Source organism: Pimephales promelas, chromosome 5 (genome assembly GCF_988280905.1).
Source record: "Pimephales promelas chromosome 5, fPimPro1.hap1.1, whole genome shotgun sequence".
In the NCBI taxonomy this organism is placed as follows: domain Eukaryota; kingdom Metazoa; phylum Chordata; class Actinopteri; order Cypriniformes; family Leuciscidae; genus Pimephales; species Pimephales promelas.
Genome location: NC_142773.1, coordinates 24,915,784 through 24,936,709, shown reverse-complemented (window position 1 = coordinate 24,936,709; position 20,926 = coordinate 24,915,784).

Genomic DNA, 20,926 nt, shown 5'->3' with positions numbered 1-20,926 from the left:
GAAATTCTGATAGAGGGCCATGAGACTTAGACCTGAGTGCAAAAATGGAGGCTCTAGCCCCTTCCAGAGCTGAGATATCGAAATTCAAAAATTCGGCCCGAAAAAAAAACGACAGTGGTACCCCTTACGTTTTTTTTTTTTGGGCGAAAAATTAAGTTTCTCCAATCTTCCCAAATTCTGATAGAGGACCATGAGACTTAGACCTGAGTGCAAAAATGGAGGCTCTAGCCCCTTCCAGAGCTGAGATATCGAAACTCAAAAATTCGGCCCGAAAAAAAAACGACAGTGGTACCCCTTACGTTTTTTGTTTTTTTTTTGGGGTGAAAAATTAAGTTTCTCCAATCTTCCCAAATTCTGATAGAGGGCCATGAGACTTAGACCTGAGTGCAAAAATGGAGGCTCTAGCCCCTTCCAGAGCTGAGATATCGAAACTTAAAAATTCGGCCCGAAAAAAAAAACGACAGTGGTACCCCTTACGTTTTTTTTTTTTTGGGCGAAAAATTAAGTTTCTCCAATCTTCCCAAAACTCTGGATTCTGATAGAGGGCCATGAGACTTAGACCTGAGTGCTAAAATGGAGGCTCTAGCCCCTTCCAGAGCTGAGATATCGAAACTCAAAAATTCGGCCCGAAAAAAAACGACAGTGGTACCCCTTACGTTTTTTTTTTTTTTGGGGCGAAAAATTAAGTTTCTCCAATCTTCCGAAATTCTGATAGAGGGCCATGAGACTTAGACCTGAGTGCAAAAATGGAGGCTCTAGCCCCTTCCAGAGCTGAGATATCGAAATTCAAAAATTCGGCCCGAAAAAAAAACGACAGTGGTACCCCTTACGTTTTTTTTTTTTGGGCGAAAAATTAAGTTTCTCCAATCTTCCCAAATTCTGATAGAGGACCATGAGACTTAGACCTGAGTGCAAAAATGGAGGCTCTAGCCCCTTCCAGAGCTGAGATATCGAAACTCAAAAATTCGGCCCGAAAAAAAAACGACAGTGGTACCCCTTACGTTTTTTTTTTTTTTTTTGGGGTGAAAAATTAAGTTTCTCCAATCTTCCCAAATTCTGATAGAGGGCCATGAGACTTAGACCTGAGTGCAAAAATGGAGGCTCTAGCCCCTTCCAGAGCTGAGATATCGAAACTTAAAAATTCGGCCCGAAAAAAAAAACGACAGTGGTACCCCTTACGTTTTTTTTTTTTTGGGCGAAAAATTAAGTTTCTCCAATCTTCCCAAAACTCTGGATTCTGATAGAGGGCCATGAGACTTAGACCTGAGTGCTAAAATGGAGGCTCTAGCCCCTTCCAGAGCTGAGATATCGAAACTCAAAAATTCGGCCCGAAAAAAAACGACAGTGGTACCCCTTACGTTTTTTTTTTTTTGGGCGAAAAATTAAGTTTCTCCAATATTCCCAAAACTCTGGATTCTGATAGAGGGCCATGATACTTAGACCTGAGTGCAAAAATGGAGGCTCTAGCCCCTTCCAGAGCTGAGATATCGAAACTCAAAAATTCGGCCCGAAAAAAAAACGACAGTGGTACCCCTTACGGTTTTTTTTGGGGGCGAAAAATTAAGTTTCTCCAATCTTCCCAAAACTCTGGATTCTGATAGAGGGCCATGAGACTTAGACCTGAGTGCAAAAATGGAGGCTCTAGCCCCTTCCAGAGCTGAGATATCGAAAGTCAAAAATTCGGCCCGAAAAAAAAACGACAGTGGTACCCCTTACGTTTTTTTTTTGGGGCGAAAAATTAAGTTTCTCCAATCTTCCCAAATTCTGATAGAGGGCCATGAGACTTAGACCTGAGTGCAAAAATGGAGGCTCTAGCCCCTTCCAGAGCTGAGATATCGAAATTTAAAAATTCGGCCCGAAAAAACAACAACAGTGGTACCCCTTACGTTTTTTTTTTTGGGCGAAAAATTAAGTTTCTCCAATCTTCCCAAATTCTGATAGAGGGCCATGATACTTAGACCTGAGTGCAAAAATGGAGGCTCTAGCCCCTTCCAGAGCTGAGATATCGAAACTCAAAAATTCGGCCCGAAAAAAAAACGACACTGTGGTACCCCTTACGTTTTTTTTGGGGGGCGAAAAATTAAGTTTTTCCAATCTTCCCAAATTCTGATAGAGGGCCATGAGACTTAGACCTGAGTGCAAAAATGGAGGCTCTAGCCCCTTCCAGAGCTGAGATATCGAAACTCAAAAATTCGGCCCGAAAAAAAAACGACAGTGGTACCCCTTACGTTTTTTTTTTTGGGCGAAAAATTAAGTTTCTCCAATCTTCCCAAAACTCTGGATTCTGATAGAGGGCCATGATACTTAGACCTGAGTGCAAAAATGGAGGTTCTAGCCCCTTCCAGAGCTGAGATATCGAAACTCAAAAATTCGGCCCGAAAAAAAAAACGACAGTGGTACCCCTTACTTTTTTTTTTTTGGGGCGAAAAATTAAGTTTCTCCAATCTTCACAAAACTCTGGATTCTGATAGAGGGCCATGAGACTTAGAACTGAGTGCAAAAATGGAGGCTCTAGCCCCTTCCAGAGCTGAGATATCGAAAGTCAAAAATTCGGCCCGAAAAAAAAAACGACAGTGGTACCCCTTACGTTTTTTTTTTTGGGGCGAAAAATTAAGTTTCTCCAATCTTCCCAAATTCTGATAGAGGGCCACGAGACTTAGACCTGAGTGCAAAAATGGAGGCTCTAGTCCCTTCCAGAGCTGAGATATCGAACCTCAAAAATTCGGCCCGAAAAAAAAACGACAGTGGTACCCCTTACGTTTTTTTTTTTGGGCAAAAAATTAAGTTTCTCCAATCTTCCCAAAACTCTGGATTCTGATAGAGGGCCATGATACTTAGACCTGAGTGCAAAAATGGAGGCTCTAGCCCCTTCCAGAGCTGAGATATCGAAACTCAAAAATTCGGCCCGAAAAAAAAACGACAGTGGTACCCCTTACGTTTTTTTTTTGGGCAAAAAATTAAGTTTCTCCAATCTTCCCAAAACTCTGGATTCTGATAGAGGGCCATGATACTTAGACCTGAGTGCAAAAATGGAGGCTCTAGCCCCTTCCAGAGCTGAGATATCGAAACTCAAAAATTCGGCCCGAAAAAAAACGACAGTGGTACCCCTTACGTTTTTTTTTTTTGGGCGAAAAATTAAGTTTCTCCAATCTTCCCAAAACTCTGGATTCTGATAGAGGGCCATGAGACTTAGACCTGAGTGCAAAAATGGAGGCTCTAGCCCCTTCCAGAGCTGAGATATCGAAACTCAAAAATTCGGCCCAAAAAAAAAACAACAGTGGTACCCCTTACGTTTTTTTTTTTGGGGCGAAAAATTAAGTTTCTCCAATCTTCCCAAAACTCTGGATTCTGATAGAGGGCCATGATACTTAGACCTGAGTGCAAAAATGGAGGCTCTAGCCCCTTCCAGAGCTGAGATATCGAAACTCAAAAATTCGGCCTGAAAAAAAACGACAGTGGTACCCCTTACTTTTTTTTTTTGGGTGAAAAATTAAGTTTCTCCAATCTTCCTAAATTCTGATAGAGGGCCATGAGACTTAGATCTGAGTGCAAAAATGGAGGCTCTAGCCCCTTTCAGAGCTGAGATATCGAAACTCAAAAATTCGGCCCGACAAAAAAACGACAGTGGTACCCCTTACGTTTTTTTTTTGGGGGCGAAAAATTAAGTTTCTCCAATCTTCCCAAAACTCTGGATTCTGATAGAGGGCCATGAGACTTAGACCTGAGTGCAAAAATGGAGGCTCTAGCCCCTTCCAGAGCTGAGATATTGAAACTCAAAAATTCGTCCCGAAAAAAAACGACAGTGGTACCCCTTACGGTTTTTTTTTTTGGGCGAAAAATTAAGTTTCTCCAATCTTCCCAAAACTCTGGATTCTGATAGAGGGCCATGAGACTTAGACCTGAGTGCAAAAATGGAGGCTCTAGCCCCTTCCAGAGCTGAGATATCGAAACTCAAAAATTCGGCCCGAAAAAAAAAACGACAGTGGTACCCCTTACGTTTTTTTTTTGGGCGAAAAATTAAGTTTCTCCAATCTTCCCAAATTCTGATAGAGGGCCATGAGACTTAGACCTGAGTGCAAAAATGGAGGCTCTAGCCCCTTCCAGAGCTGAGATATCGAAACTCAAAAATTCGGCCCGAAAAAAAAACGACAGTGGTACCCCTTACGGTTTTTTTTTGGGGCGAAAAATTAAGTTTCTTCAATCTTCCCAAATTCTGATAGAGGGCCATGAGACTTAGACCTGAGTGCAAAAATTGAGGCTCTAGCCCCTTCCAGAGCTGAGATATCGAAACTCAAAAATTCGGCCCGAAAAAAAACGACAGTGGTACCCCTTACGTTTTTTTTTTTTGGGCGAAAAATTAAGTTTCTCCAATCTTCCCAAAACTCTGGATTCTGATAGAGGGCCATGAGACTTAGACCTGAGTGCAAAAATGGAGGCTCTAGCCCCTTCCAGAGCTGAGATATCGAAACTCAAAAATTCGGCCCGAAAAAAAAACGACAGTGGTACCCCTTACATTTTTTTTTTTTGGGCGAAAAATTAAGTTTCTCCAATCTTCCCAAAACTCTGGATTCTGATAGAGGGCCATGAGACTTAGACCTTAGTGCAAAAATGAAGGCTCTAGCCCCTTTCAGAGCTGAGATATCGAAACTCATAAATTCGGCCCGAAAAAAAAAAACGACAGTGGTACCCCTTACGTTTTTTTGGGGGGGGGCCAAAAATTAAGTTTCTCCAATCTTCCCAAAACTCTGGATTCTGATAGAGGGCCATGAGACTTAGACCTGAGTGCAAAAATGAAGGCTCTAGCCCCTTCCAGAGCTGAGATATCGAAACTCAAAAATTCGGCCCGAAAAAAAAAACGACAGTGGTACCCCTTACGTTTTTTTTTTGGCGAAAAATTAAGTTTCTTCAATCTTCCCAAATTCTGATAGAGGGCCATGAGACTTAGACCTGAGTGCAAAAATGGAGGCTCTAGCCCCTTCCAGAGCTGAGATATCGAAACTCAAAAATTCGGCCCGAAAAAAAAACGACAGTGGTACCCCTTACGTTTTTTTTTTTGGGCGAAAAATTAAGTTTCTCCAATCTTCCCAAAACTCTGGATTCTGATAGAGGGCCATGAGACTTAGACCTGAGTGCAAAAATGGAGGCTCTAGCCCCTTCCAGAGCTGAGATATCGAAACTCAAAAATTCGGCCCGAAAAAAAACGACAGTGGTACCCCTTACGTTTTTTTTTTGGGTGAAAAATTAAGTTTCTCCAATCTTCCTAAATTCTGATAGAGGGCCATGAGACTTAGATCTGAGTGCAAAAATGGAGGCTCTAGCCCCTTTCAGAGCTGAGATATCGAAACTCAAAAATTCGGCCCGACAAAAAAACGACAGTGGTACCCCTTACGTTTTTTTTTTGGGGCGAAAAATTAAGTTTCTCCAATCTTCCCAAAACTCTGGATTCTGATAGAAGGCCATGAGACTTAGACCTGAGTGCAAAAATGGAGGCTCTAGCCCCTTCCAGAGCTGAGATATCGAAACTCAAAAATTCGGCCCGAAAAAAAAAAAACGACAGTGGTACCCCTTACGTTTTTTTTTTTGGGCGAAAAATTAAGTTTCTCCAATCTTCCCAAATTCTGATAGAGGGCCATGAGACTTAGACCTGAGTGCAAAAATGGAGGCTCTAGCCCCTTCCAGAGCTGAGATATCGAAACTCAAAAATTCGGCCCGAAAAAAAAACGACAGTGGTACCCCTTACGTTTTTTTTTTGGGCGAAAAATTAAGTTTCTCCAATCTTCCCAAATTCTGATAGAGTGCCATGAGACTTAGACCTGAGTGCAAAAATGGAGGCTCTAGCCCCCGACAGTCTGTCGTTTTTTTTTCGGGCCGAATTTTTGAGTTTCTATATCTCAGCTCTGGAAGGGGCTAGAGCCTCCATTTTTGCACTCAGGTCTAAGTCTCATGGCCCTCTATCAGAATCCAGAGTTTTGGGAAGATTGGAGAAACTTAATTTTTCGCCCAAAAAAAAAAACGTAAGGGGTACCACTGTCGTTTTTTTTCCGGGCCGAATTTTTGAGTTTCGATATCTCAGCTCTGGAAGGGGCAAGAGCCTCCATTTTTGCACTCAGGTCTAAGTCTCATGGCCCTCTATCAGAATTTGGGAAGATTGGAGAAACTTAATTTTTCGCCCAACAAAAAAAAACGTAAGGGGTACCACTGTCGTTTTTTTTTCGGGCCGAATTTTTGAGTTTCGATATCTCAGCTCTGGAAGGGGCTAGAGCCTCCATTTTTGCACTCAGGTCTAAGTCTCATGGCCCTCTATCAGAATCCAAAGTTTTGGGAAGATTGGAGAAACTTAATTTTTCGCCCAAAAAAAAAAACCGTAAGGGGTACCACTGTCGTTTTTTTGTCGGGCCGAATTTTTGAGTTTCGATATCTCAGCTCTGAAAGGGGCTAAAGCCTCCATTTTTGCACTCAGATCTAAGTCTCATGGCCCTCTATCAGAATTTAGGAAGATTGGAGAAACTTAATTTTTCACCCAAAAAAAAAACGTAAGGGGTACCACTGTCGTTTTTTTTTTTTCGGGCCGAATTTTTGAGTTTCGATATCTCAGCTCTGGAAGGGGCTAGAGCCTCCATTTTTGCACTCAGGTCTAAGTCTCATGGCCCTCTATCAGAATTTGGGAAGATTGGAGAAACTTAATTTTTCGCCCCCAAAAAAAAACGTAAGGGGTACCACTGTCGTTTTTTTTTTTTTTTCGGGCCGAATTTTTGAGTTTCGATATCTCAGCTCTGGAAGGGGCTAGAGCCTCCATTTTTGCACTCAGGTCTAAGTCTCATGGCCCTCTATCAGAATCCAGAGTTTTGGGAAGATTGGAGAAACTTAATTTTTCGCCCCGAAAAAAAAAACGTAAGGGGTACCACTCGTTTTTTTGTCGGGCCGAATTTTTGAGTTTCGATATCTCAGCTCTGAAAGGGGCTAGAGCCTCCATTTTTGCACTCAGATCTAAGTCTCATGGCCCTCTATCAGAATTTAGGAAGATTGGAGAAACTTAATTTTTCACCCAAAAAAAAAAACGTAAGGGGTACCACTGTCGTTTTTTTTCCGGGCCGAATTTTTGAGTTTCGATATCTCAGCTCTGGAAGGGGCAAGAGCCTCCATTTTTGCACTCAGGTCTAAGTCTCATGGCCCTCTATCAGAATTTGGGAAGATTGGAGAAACTTAATTTTTCGCCCAACAAAAAAAAACGTAAGGGGTACCACTGTCGTTTTTTTTTCGGGCCGAATTTTTGAGTTTCGATATCTCAGCTCTGGAAGGGGCTAGAGCCTCCATTTTTGCACTCAGGTCTAAGTCTCATGGCCCTCTATCAGAATTTGGGAAGATTGGAGAAACTTAATTTTTCGCCCAAAAAAAAAAAACGTAAGGGGTACCACTGTCGTTTTTTTTTCGGGCCGAATTTTTGAGTTTCGATATCTCAGCTCTGAAAGGGGCTAAAGCCTCCATTTTTGCACTCAGATCTAAGTCTCATGGCCCTCTATCAGAATTTAGGAAGATTGGAGAAACTTAATTTTTCGCCCAAAAAAAAAACGTAAGGGGTACCACTGTCGTTTTTTTTTTCGGGCCGAATTTTTGAGTTTCGATATCTCAGCTCTGGAAGGGGCTAGAGCCTCCATTTTTGCACTCAGGTCTAAGTCTCATGGCCCTCTATCAGAATCCAGAGTTTTGGGAAGATTGGAGAAACTTAATTTTTCACCCAAAAAAAAAAACGTAAGGGGTACCACTGTCGTTTTTTTTCGGGCCGAATTTTTGAGTTTCGATATCTCAGCTCTGGAAGGGGCTAGAGCCTCCATTTTTGCACTCAGGTCTAAGTCTCATGGCCCTCTATCAGAATTTGGGAAGATTGGAGAAACTTAATTTTTCGCCCAAAAAAAAAAACGTAAGGGGTACCACTGTCGTTTTTTTTTTCGGGCCGAATTTTTGAGTTTCGATATCTCAGCTCTGGAAGGGGCTAGAGCCTCCATTTTTGCACTAAGGTCTAAGTCTCATGGCCCTCTATCAGAATCCAGAGTTTTGGGAAGATTGGAGAAACTTAATTTTTCGCCCCAAAAAAAAAACGTAAGGGGTACCACTGTCGTTTTTTTTTTGGGCCGAATTTTTGAGTTTCGATATCTCAGCTCTGGAAGGGGCTAGAGCCTCCATTTTTGCACTCAGGTCTAAGTCTCATGGCCCTCTATCAGAATTTGGGAAGATTGGAGAAACTTAATTTTTCGCCCAAAAAAAAAAAAACTTAAGGGGTACCACTGTCGTTTTTTTTTCGGGCCGAATTTTTGAGTTTCTATATCTCAGCTCTGGAAGGGGCTAGAGCCTCCATTTTTGCACTCAGGTCTAAGTCTCATGGCCCTCTATCAGAATCCAGAGTTTTGGGAAGATTGGAGAAACTTAATTTTTCGCCCAAAAAAAAAAACGTAAGGGGTACCACTGTCGTTTTTTTTCCGGGCCGAATTTTTGAGTTTCGATATCTCAGCTCTGGAAGGGGCAAGAGCCTCCATTTTTGCACTCAGGTCTAAGTCTCATGGCCCTCTATCAGAATTTGGGAAGATTGGAGAAACTTAATTTTTCGCCCAACAAAAAAAAACGTAAGGGGTACCACTGTCGTTTTTTTTTCGGGCCGAATTTTTGAGTTTCGATATCTCAGCTCTGGAAGGGGCTAGAGCCTCCATTTTTGCACTCAGGTCTAAGTCTCATGGCCCTCTATCAGAATCCAGAGTTTTGGGAAGATTGGAGAAACTTAATTTTTCGCCCAAAAAAAAAAACCGTAAGGGGTACCACTGTCGTTTTTTTGTCGGGCCGAATTTTTGAGTTTCGATATCTCAGCTCTGAAAGGGGCTAAAGCCTCCATTTTTGCACTCAGATCTAAGTCTCATGGCCCTCTATCAGAATTTAGGAAGATTGCAGAAACTTAATTTTTCACCCAAAAAAAAAACGTAAGGGGTACCACTGTCTTTTTTTTTTTCGGGCCGAATTTTTGAGTTTCGATATCTCAGCTCTGGAAGGGGCTAGAGCCTCCATTTTTGCACTCAGGTCTAAGTCTCATGGCCCTCTATCAGAATCCAGAGTTTTGGGAAGATTGGAGAAACTTAATTTTTCGCCCAAAAAAAAAAACCGTAAGGGGTACCACTGTCGTTTTTTTGTCGGGCCGAATTTTTGAGTTTCGATATCTCAGCTCTGAAAGGGGCTAAAGCCTCCATTTTTGCACTCAGATCTAAGTCTCATGGCCCTCTATCAGAATTTAGGAAGATTGGAGAAACTTAATTTTTCACCCCAAAAAAAAACGTAAGGGGTACCACTGTCGTTTTTTTTTTTCGGGCCGAATTTTTGAGTTTCAATATCTCAGCTCTGGAAGGGGCTAGAGCCTCCATTTTTGCACTCAGGTCTAAGTCTCATGGCCCTCTATCAGAATCCAGAGTTTTGGGAAGATTGGAGAAACTTAATTTTTCGCCCCGAAAAAAAAAAACGTAAGGGGTACCACTCGTTTTTTTGTCGGGCCGAATTTTTGAGTTTCGATATCTCAGCTCTGAAAGGGGCTAGAGCCTCCATTTTTGCACTCAGATCTAAGTCTCATGGCCCTCTATCAGAATTTAGGAAGATTGGAGAAACTTAATTTTTCACCCAAAAAAAAAAACGTAAGGGGTACCACTGTCGTTTTTTTTTTCGGGCCGAATTTTTGAGTTTCTATATCTCAGCTCTGGAAGGGGCTAGAGCCTCCATTTTTGCACTCAGGTCTAAGTCTCATGGCCCTCTATCAGAATCCAGAGTTTTGGGAAGATTGGAGAAACTTAATTTTTCGCCCAAAAAAAAAAACGTAAGGGGTACCACTGTCGTTTTTTTTCCGGGCCGAATTTTTGAGTTTCGATATCTCAGCTCTGGAAGGGGCAAGAGCCTCCATTTTTGCACTCAGGTCTAAGTCTCATGGCCCTCTATCAGAATTTGGGAAGATTGGAGAAACTTAATTTTTCGCCCAACAAAAAAAAACGTAAGGGGTACCACTGTCGTTTTTTTTTCGGGCCGAATTTTTGAGTTTCGATATCTCAGCTCTGGAAGGGGCTAGAGCCTCCATTTTTGCACTCAGGTCTAAGTCTCATGGCCCTCTATCAGAATCCAGAGTTTTGGGAAGATTGGAGAAACTTAATTTTTCGCCCAAAAAAAAAAACCGTAAGGGGTACCACTGTCGTTTTTTTGTCGGGCCGAATTTTTGAGTTTCGATATCTCAGCTCTGAAAGGGGCTAAAGCCTCCATTTTTGCACTCAGATCTAAGTCTCATGGCCCTCTATCAGAATTTAGGAAGATTGGAGAAACTTAATTTTTCACCCAAAAAAAAAACGTAAGGGGTACCACTGTCGTTTTTTTTTTCGGGCCGAATTTTTGAGTTTCGATATCTCAGCTCTGGAAGGGGCTAGAGCCTCCATTTTTGCACTCAGGTCTAAGTCTCATGGCCCTCTATCAGAATCCAGAGTTTTGGGAAGATTGGAGAAACTTAATTTTTCACCCAAAAAAAAAAACGTAAGGGGTACCACTGTCGTTTTTTTTCGGGCCGAATTTTTGAGTTTCGATATCTCAGCTCTGGAAGGGGCTAGAGCCTCCATTTTTGCACTCAGGTCTAAGTCTCATGGCCCTCTATCAGAATCCAGAGTTTTGGGAAGATTGGAGAAACTTAATTTTTCGCCCAAAAAAAAAAACCGTAAGGGGTACCACTGTCGTTTTTTTGTCGGGCCGAATTTTTGAGTTTCGATATCTCAGCTCTGAAAGGGGCTAAAGCCTCCATTTTTGCACTCAGATCTAAGTCTCATGGCCCTCTATCAGAATTTAGGAAGATTGGAGAAACTTAATTTTTCGCCCAAAAAAAAAACGTAAGGGGTACCACTGTCGTTTTTTTTTTCGGGCCGAATTTTTGAGTTTCGATATCTCAGCTCTGGAAGGGGCTAGAGCCTCCATTTTTGCACTCAGGTCTAAGTCTCATGGCCCTCTATCAGAATCCAGAGTTTTGGGAAGATTGGAGAAACTTAATTTTTCACCCAAAAAAAAAAACGTAAGGGGTACCACTGTCGTTTTTTTTCGGGCCGAATTTTTGAGTTTCGATATCTCAGCTCTGGAAGGGGCTAGAGCCTCCATTTTTGCACTCAGGTCTAAGTCTCATGGCCCTCTATCAGAATTTGGGAAGATTGGAGAAACTTAATTTTTCGCCCAAAAAAAAAAACGTAAGGGGTACCACTGTCGTTTTTTTTTCGGGCCGAATTTTTTGAGTTTCGATATCTCAGCTCTGGAAGGGGCTAGAGCCTCCATTTTTGCACTAAGGTCTAAGTCTCATGGCCCTCTATCAGAATCCAGAGTTTTGGGAAGATTGGAGAAACTTAATTTTTCGCCCCAAAAAAAAAACGTAAGGGGTACCACTGTCGTTTTTTTTTTTGGGCCGAATTTTTGAGTTTCGATATCTCAGCTCTGGAAGGGGCTAGAGCCTCCATTTTTGCACTCAGGTCTAAGTCTCATGGCCCTCTATCAGAATTTGGGAAGATTGGAGAAACTTAATTTTTCGCCCAAAAAAAAAAAAACGTAAGGGGTACCACTGTCGTTTTTTTTTCGGGCCGAATTTTTGAGTTTCGATATCTCACCTCTGGAAGGGGCTAGAGCCTCCATTTTTGCACTCAGGTCTAAGTCTCATGGACCTCTATCAGAATTTGGGAAGATTGGAGAAACTTAATTTTTCACCCCAAAAAAAAAACGTAAGGGGTACCACTGTCGTTTTTTTTTCGGGCCGAATTTTAGAGTTTCGATATCTCAGCTCTGGAAGGGACTAGAGCCTCCATTTTTGCACTCAGGTCTAAGTCTCATGGCCCTCTATCAGAATCAAGAGTTTTGGGAAGATTGGAGAAACTTAATTTTTCGCCCAAAAAAAAAAACGTAAGGGGTACCACTGTCGTTTTTTTTTCGGGCCGAATTTTTGAGTTTCGATATCTCAGCTCTGGAAGGGGCTAGAGCCTCCATTTTTGCACTCAGGTCTTAGTCTCATGGCCCTCTATCAGAATCCAGAGTTTTGGGAAGATTGGAGAAACTTAATTTTTCGCCCCCCCCAAAAAAAAACGTAAGGGGTACCACTGTCGTTTTTTTTTTGTCGGGCCGAATTTTTGAGTTTCGATATCTCAGCTCTGAAAGGGGCTAGAGCCTCCATTTTTGCACTCAGATCTAAGTCTCATGGCCCTCTATCAGAATTTAGGAAGATTGGAGAAACTTAATTTTTCACCCAAAAAAAAAAACGTAAGGGGTACCACTGTCGTTTTTTTTTTCGGGCCGAATTTTTGAGTTTCGATATCTCAGCTCTGGAAGGGGCTAGAGCCTCCATTTTTGCACTCAGGTCTAAGTCTCATGGCCCTCTATCAGAATTTGGGAATATTGGAGAAACTTAATTTTTCGCCCAAAAATAAAAAAAAAACGTAAGGGGTACCACTGTCGTTTTTTTTTCGGGCCGAATTTTTGAGTTTCGATATCTCAGCTCTGGAAGGGGCTAGAGCCTCCATTTTTGCACTCAGGTCTAAGTCTCATGGCCCTCTATCAGAATCCAGAGTTTTGGGAAGATTGGAGAAACTTAATTTTTCGCCCAAAAAAAAAAACGTAAGGGGTACCACTGTCGGTTTTTTTCGGGCCGAATTTTTGAGTTTCGATATCTCAGCTCTGGAAGGGGCTACAGCCTCCATTTTTGCACTCAGGTCTAAGTCTCATGGCCCTCTATCAGAATCCAGAGTTTTGGGAAGATTGGAGAAACTTAATTTTTCGCCCCCCCCCAAAAAAAACGTAAGGGGTACCACTGTCGTTTTTTTTTCGGGCCGAATTTTTGAGTTTCGATATCTCAGCTCTGGAAGGGGCTAGAGCCTCCATTTTTGCACTCAGGTCTAAGTCTCATGGCCCTCTATCAGAATTTGGGAAGATTGGAAAAACTTAATTTTTCGCCCAAAAAAAAAACGTAAGGGGTACCACTGTCGTTTTTTTTTCGGGCCGAATTTTTGAGTTTCGATATCTCAGCTCTGGAAGGGGCTAGAGCCTCCATTTTTGCACTCAGGTCTAAGTCTCATGGCCCTCTATCAGAATCCAGAGTTTTGGGAAGATTGGAGAAACTTAATTTTTCGCCCAAAAAAAAAAAAACGTAAGGGGTACCACTGTCGTTTTTTTTCGGGCCGAATTTTTGAGTTTCAATATCTCAGCTCTGGAAGGGGCTAGAGCCTCCATTTTTGCACTCAGGTCTAAGTCTCATGGCCCTCTATCAGAATTTGGGAAGATTGGAGAAACTTAATTTTTCGCCCAAAAAAAAAACGTAAGGGGTACCACTGTCGTTTTTTTTTTCGGGCCGAATTTTTGAGTTTCGATATCTCAGCTCTGGAAGGGGCTAGAGCCTCCATTTTTGCACTCAGGTCTAAGTCTCATGGCCCTCTATCAGAATCCAGAGTTTTGGGAAGATTGGAGAAACTTAATTTTTCGCCCCCCCCCAAAAAAAACGTAAGGGGTACCACTGTCGTTTTTTTTTCGGGCCGAATTTTTGAGTTTCGATATCTCAGCTCTGGAAGGGGCTAGAGCCTCCATTTTTGCACTCAGGTCTAAGTCTCATGGCCCTCTATCAGAATTTGGGAAGATTGGAAAAACTTAATTTTTCGCCCAAAAAAAAAACGTAAGGGGTACCACTGTCGTTTTTTTTTCGGGCCGAATTTTTGAGTTTCGATATCTCAGCTCTGGAAGGGGCTAGAGCCTCCATTTTTGCACTCAGGTCTAAGTCTCATGGCCCTCTATCAGAATCCAGAGTTTTGGGAAGATTGGAGAAACTTAATTTTTCGCCCAAAAAAAAAAAAAACGTAAGGGGTACCACTGTCGTTTTTTTTCGGGCCGAATTTTTGAGTTTCAATATCTCAGCTCTGGAAGGGGCTAGAGCCTCCATTTTTGCACTCAGGTCTAAGTCTCATGGCCCTCTATCAGAATTTGGGAAGATTGGAGAAACTTAATTTTTCGCCCAAAAAAAAAACGTAAGGGGTACCACTGTCGTTTTTTTTTTCGGGCCGAATTTTTGAGTTTCGATATCTCAGCTCTGGAAGGGGCTAGAGCCTCCATTTTTGCACTCAGGTCTAAGTCTCATGGCCCTCTATCAGAATCCAGAGTTTTGGGAAGATTGGAGAAACTTAATTTTTCGCCCAAAAAAAAAAAAACGTAAGGGGTACCACTGTCGTTTTTTTTCGGGCCGAATTTTTGAGTTTCAATATCTCAGCTCTGGAAGGGGCTAGAGCCTCCATGTTTGCACTCAGGTCTAAGTCTCATGGCCCTCTATCAGAATCCAGAGTTTTGGGAAGATTGGAGAAACTTAATTTTTCGCCCCCAAAAAAAAAACGTAAGGTGTACCACTGTCGTTTTTTTGTCGGGCCGAATTTTTGAGTTTCGATATCTCAGCTCTGAAAGGGGCTAGAGCCTCCATTTTTGCACTCAGATCTAAGTCTCATGGCCCTCTATCAGAATTTAGGAAGATTGGAGAAACTTAATTTTTCACCCAAAAAAAAAAAAGTAAGGGGTACCACTGTCGTTTTTTTTCGGGCCGAATTTTTGAGTTTCGATATCTCAGCTCTGGAAGGGGCTAGAGCCTCCATTTTTGCACTCAGGTCTAAGTCTCATGGCCCTCTATCAGAATCCAGAGTTTTGGGAAGATTGGAGAAACTTAATTTTTCGCCCAAAAAAAAAAAACGTAAGGGGTACCACTGTCGTTTTTTTTTCGGGCCGAATTTTTGAGTTTCGATATCTCAGCTCTGGAAGGGGCTAGAGCCTCCATTTTTGCACTCAGGTCTAAGTCTCATGGCCCTCTATCAGAATCCAGAGTTTTGGGAAGATTGGAGAAACTTAATTTTTCGCCCAAAAAAAAAAAACGTAAGGGGTACCACTGTCGTTTTTTTTCGGGCCGAATTTTTGAGTTTCGATATCTCAGCTCTGGAAGGGGCTAGAGCCTCCATTTTTGCACTCAGGTCTAAGTCTCATGGCCCTCTATCAGAATTTGGGAAGATTGAAGAAACTTAATTTTTCGCCCAAAAAAAAAAAACGTAAGGGGTACCACTGTCGGTTTTTTTCGGGCCGAATTTTTGAGTTTCGATATCTCAGCTCTGGAAGGGGCTACAGCCTCCATTTTTGCACTCAGGTCTAAGTCTCATGGCCCTCTATCAGAATCCAGAGTTTTGGGAAGATTGGAGAAACTTAATTTTTCGCCCCCCCCCAAAAAAAACGTAAGGGGTACCACTGTCGTTTTTTTTTCGGGCCGAATTTTTGAGTTTCGATATCTCAGCTCTGGAAGGGGCTAGAGCCTCCATTTTTGCACTCAGGTCTAAGTCTCATGGCCCTCTATCAGAATTTGGGAAGATTGGAAAAACTTAATTTTTCGCCCAAAAAAAAAACGTAAGGGGTACCACTGTCGTTTTTTTTTCGGGCCGAATTTTTGAGTTTCGATATCTCAGCTCTGGAAGGGGCTAGAGCCTCCATTTTTGCACTCAGGTCTAAGTCTCATGGCCCTCTATCAGAATCCAGAGTTTTGGGAAGATTGGAGAAACTTAATTTTTCGCCCAAAAAAAAAAAAAAACGTAAGGGGTACCACTGTCGTTTTTTTTCGGGCCGAATTTTTGAGTTTCAATATCTCAGCTCTGGAAGGGGCTAGAGCCTCCATTTTTGCACTCAGGTCTAAGTCTCATGGCCCTCTATCAGAATTTGGGAAGATTGGAGAAACTTAATTTTTCGCCCAAAAAAAAAACGTAAGGGGTACCACTGTCGTTTTTTTTTTCGGGCCGAATTTTTGAGTTTCGATATCTCAGCTCTGGAAGGGGCTAGAGCCTCCATTTTTGCACTCAGGTCTAAGTCTCATGGCCCTCTATCAGAATCCAGAGTTTTGGGAAGATTGGAGAAACTTAATTTTTCGCCCAAAAAAAAAAAAACGTAAGGGGTACCACTGTCGTTTTTTTTCGGGCCGAATTTTTGAGTTTCAATATCTCAGCTCTGGAAGGGGCTAGAGCCTCCATGTTTGCACTCAGGTCTAAGTCTCATGGCCCTCTATCAGAATCCAGAGTTTTGGGAAGATTGGAGAAACTTAATTTTTCGCCCCCAAAAAAAAAACGTAGGGTGTACCACTGTCGTTTTTTTGTCGGGCCGAATTTTTGAGTTTCGATATCTCAGCTCTGAAAGGGGCTAGAGCCTCCATTTTTGCACTCAGATCTAAGTCTCATGGCCCTCTATCAGAATTTAGGAAGATTGGAGAAACTTAATTTTTCACCCAAAAAAAAAAAAGTAAGGGGTACCACTGTCGTTTTTTTTCGGGCCGAATTTTTGAGTTTCGATATCTCAGCTCTGGAAGGGGCTAGAGCCTCCATTTTTGCACTCAGGTCTAAGTCTCATGGCCCTCTATCAGAATCCAGAGTTTTGGGAAGATTGGAGAAACTTAATTTTTCGCCCAAAAAAAAAAAACGTAAGGGGTACCACTGTCGTTTTTTTTTCGGGCCGAATTTTTGAGTTTCGATATCTCAGCTCTGGAAGGGGCTAGAGCCTCCATTTTTGCACTCAGGTCTAAGTCTCATGGCCCTCTATCAGAATTTGGGAAGATTGGAGAAACTTAATTTTTCGCCCAAAAAAAAAAAAACGTAAGGGGTACCACTGTCGTTTTTTTTTCGGGCCGAATTTTTGAGTTTCGATATCTCAGCTCTGAAAGGGGCTAGAGCCTCCATTTTTGCACTCAGGTCTAAGTCTCATGGCCCTCTATCAGAATTTGGGAAGATTGGAGAAACTTAATTTTTCGCCCAAAAAAAAACCGTAAGGGGTACCACTGTCGTTTTTTTTTCGGGCCGAATTTTTGAGTTTCGATATCTCAGCTCTGGAAGGGGCTAGAGCCTCCATTTTTGCACTCAGGTCTAAGTCTCATGGCCCTCTATCAGAATCCAGAGTTTTGGGAAGATTGGAGAAACTTAATTTTTCGCCCAAAAAAAAAAAACGTAAGGGGTACCACTGTCGTTTTTTTTTCGGGCCGAATTTTTGAGTTTCGATATCTCAGCTCTGGAAGGGGCTAGAGCCTCCATTTTTGCACTCAGGTCTAAGTCTCATGGCCCTCTATCAGAATCCAGAGTTTTGGGAAGATTGGAGAAACTTAATTTTTCGCCCAAAAAAAAAAAACGTAAGGGGTACCACTGTCGTTTTTTTTCGGGCCGAATTTTTGAGTTTCGATATCTCAGCTCTGGAAGGGGCTAGAGCCTCCATTTTTGCACTCAGGTCTAAGTCTCATGGCCCTCTATCAGAATTTGGGAAGATTGAAGAAACTTAATTTTTCGCCCAAAAAAAAAAAACGTAAGGGGTACCACTGTCGTTTTTTTTTCGGGCCGAATTTTTGAGTTTCGATATCTCAGCTCTGGAAGGGGCTAGAGCCTCCATTTTTGCACTCAGGTCTAAGTCTCATGGCCCTCTATCAGAATTTCGGAAGATTGGAGAAACTTAATTTTTCGCCCAAAAAAAAAAAACGTAAGGGGTACCACTGTCGTTTTTTTTTCGGGCCGAATTTTTGAGTTTCGATATCTCAGCTCTGGAAGGGGCTAGAGCCTCCATTTTTGCACTCAGGTCTAAGTCTCATGGCCCTCTATCAGAATTTGGGAAGATTGGAGAAACTTAATTTTTCGCCCAAAAAAAAAAACGTAAGGGGTACCACTGTCGTTTTTTTTTTCGGGCCGAATTTTTGAGTTTCGATATCTCAGCTCTGGAAGGGGCTAGAGCCTCCATTTTTGCACTCAGGTCTAAGTCTCATGGCCCTCTATCAGAATCCAGAGTTTTGGGAAGATTGGAGAAACTTAATTTTTCGCCCCAAAAAAAAAAAACGTAAGGGGTACCACTGTCGTTTTTTTTTTCGGGCCGAATTTTTGAGTTTCGATATCTCAGCTCTGGAAGGGGCTAGAGCCTCCATTTTTGCACTCAGGTCTAAGTCTAATGGCCCTCTATCAGAATTTGGGAAGATTGAAGAAACTTAATTTTTCGCCCCAAAAAAAAAAACGTAAGGGGTACCACTGTCGTTTTTTTTTTCGGGCCGAATTTTTGAGTTTCGATATCTCAGCTCTGGAAGGGGCTAGAGCCTCCATTTTTGCACTCAGGTCTAAGTCTCATGGCCCTCTATCAGAATTTGGGAAGATTGGAGAAACTTAATTTTTCGCCCAAAAAAAAAAAACGTAAGGGGTACCACTGTCGTTTTTTTTTCGGGCCGAATTTTTGAGTTTCGATATCTCAGCTCTGGAAGGGGCTAGAGCCTCCATTTTTGCACTCAGGTCTAAGTCTCATGGCCCTCTATCAGAATTTGGGAAGATTGGAGAAACTTAATTTTTCGCCCCAAAAAAAAAAAACGTAAGGGGTACCACTGTCGTTTTTTTTTCTGGCCGAATTTTTGAGTTTCGATATCTCAGCTCTGGAAGGGGCTAGAGCCTCCATTTTTGCACTCAGGTCTAAGTCTCATGGCCCTCTATCAGAATCCAGAGTTTTGGGAAGATTGGAGAAACTTAATTTTTCGCCCAAAAAAAAAAAACGTAAGGGGTACCACTGTCGTTTTTTTTTTCGGGCCGAATTTTTGAGTTTCGATATCTCACCTCTGGAAGGGGCTAGAGCCTCCATTTTTGCACTCAGGTCTAAGTCTCATGGACCTCTATCAGAATTTGGGAAGATTGGAGAAACTTAATTTTTCGCCCCAAAAAAAAAAACGTAAGGGGTACCACTGTCGTTTTTTTTTCGGGCCGAATTTTAGAGTTTCGATATCTCAGCTCTGGAAGGGGCTAGAGCCTCCATTTTTGCACTCAGGTCTAAGTCTCATGGCCCTCTATCAGAATCAAGAGTTTTGGGAAGATTGGAGAAACTTAATTTTTCGCCCAAAAAAAAAAAACGTAAGGGGTACCACTGTCGTTTTTTTTTTTGGGCCGAATTTTTGAGTTTCGATATCTCAGCTCTGGAAGGGGCTAGAGCCTCCATTTTTGCACTCAGGTCTAAGTCTCATGGCCCTCTATCAGAATCCAGAGTTTTGGGAAGATTGGAGAAACTTAATTTTTCGCCCAAAAAAAAAAAACGTAAGGGGTACCACTGTCGTTTTTTTTTCGGGCCGAATTTTTGAGTTTCGATATCTCAGCTCTGGAAGGGGCTAGAGCCTCCATTTTTGCACTCAGGTCTAAGTCTCGAAGTAAAAATTCATGAGACCAAATTCTGATAGAGGGCCATGAGTCTTAGACCTGAGTGCAAAAATGGAGGCTCTAGCCCCTTCCAGAGCTGAGATATCGAAACTCAAAAATTCGGCCCGAAAAAAAAACGACAGTGGTACCCCTTACGTTTTTTTTGGGGGCGAAAAATTAAGTTTCTCCAATCTTCCCAAATTCTGATAGAGGGCCATGAGACTTAGACCTGAGTGCAAAAATGGAGGCTCTAGCCCCTTCCAGAGCTGAGATATCGAAACTCAAAAATTCGGCCCGAAAAAAAAACGACAGTGGTACCCCTTACGTTTTTTTTTTTGGGCGAAAAATTAAGTTTCTCCAATCTTCCCAAATTCTGATAGAGGGCCATGAGACTTAGACCTGAGTGCAAAAATGGAGGCTCTAGCCCCTTCCAGAGCTGAGATATCGAAACTCAAAAATTCGGCCCGAAAAAAAAAACGACAGTGGTACCCCTTACGTTTTTTTTTTTTGGGCGAAAAATTAAGTTTCTCCAATCTTCCCAAATTCTGATAGAGGGCCATGAGACTTAGACCTGAGTGCAAAAATGGAGGCTCTAGCCCCTTCTAGAGCTGAGATATCGAAACTCAAAAATTCGGCCCGAAAAAAAACGACAGTGGTACCCCTTACGTTTTTTTTTTTTTTGGGCGAAAAATTAAGTTTCCCCAATCTTCCCAAATTCTGATAGATGGCCATGAGACTTAGACCTGAGTGCAAAAATGGAGGCTCTAGCCCCTTCCAGAGCTGAGATATCGAAACTCAAAAATTCGGCCCGAAAAAAAAAAACGACAGTGGTACCCCTTACGTTTTTTTTTTTTGGGCGAAAAATTAAGTTTCTCCAATCTTCCCAAATTCTGATAGAGGGCCATGAGACTTAGACCTGAGTGCAAAAATGGAGGCTCTAGCCCCTTCCAGAGCTGAGATATCGAAACTCAAAAATTCGGCCCGAAAAAAAAAACGACAGTGGTACCCCTTACGTTTTTTTTTTGGGCGAAAAATTAAGTTTCTCCAATCTTCCCAAATTCTGATAGAGGGCCATGAGACTTAGACCTGAGTGCAAAAATGGAGGCTCTAGCCCCTTCCAGAGCTGAGATATCGAAACTCAAAAATTTGGCCCGAAAAAAAAACGACAGTGGTACCCCTTACGTTTTTTTTTTTTGGGCGAAAAATTACGTTTCTCCAATCTTCCCAAATTCTGATAGAGGGCCATGAGACTTAGACCTGAGTGCAAAAATGGAGGCTCTAGCCCCTTTCAGAGCTGAGATATCGAAACTCAAAAATTCGGCCCGAAAAAAAAACGACAGTGGTACCCCTTACGTTTTTTTTTTGGGCGAAAAATTAAGTTTCTCCAATCTTGCCATATTCTGATAGAGGGCCATGAGACTTAGACCTGAGTGCAAAAATGGAGGCTCTAGCCCCTTCCAGAGCTGAGATATCGAAACTCAAAAATTCGGCCAGAAAAAAAAACGACAGTGGTACCCCTTACGTTTTTTTTTTTTGGGCGAAAAATTAAGTTTCTCCAATCTTCCCAAAACTCTGGATTCTGATAGATGGCCATGAGTCTTAGACCTGAGTGCAAAAATGGAGGCTCTAGCCCCTTCCAGAGCTGAGATATCGAAACTCAAAAATTCGGCCCGAAAAAAAAACGACAGTGGTACCCCTTACGTTTT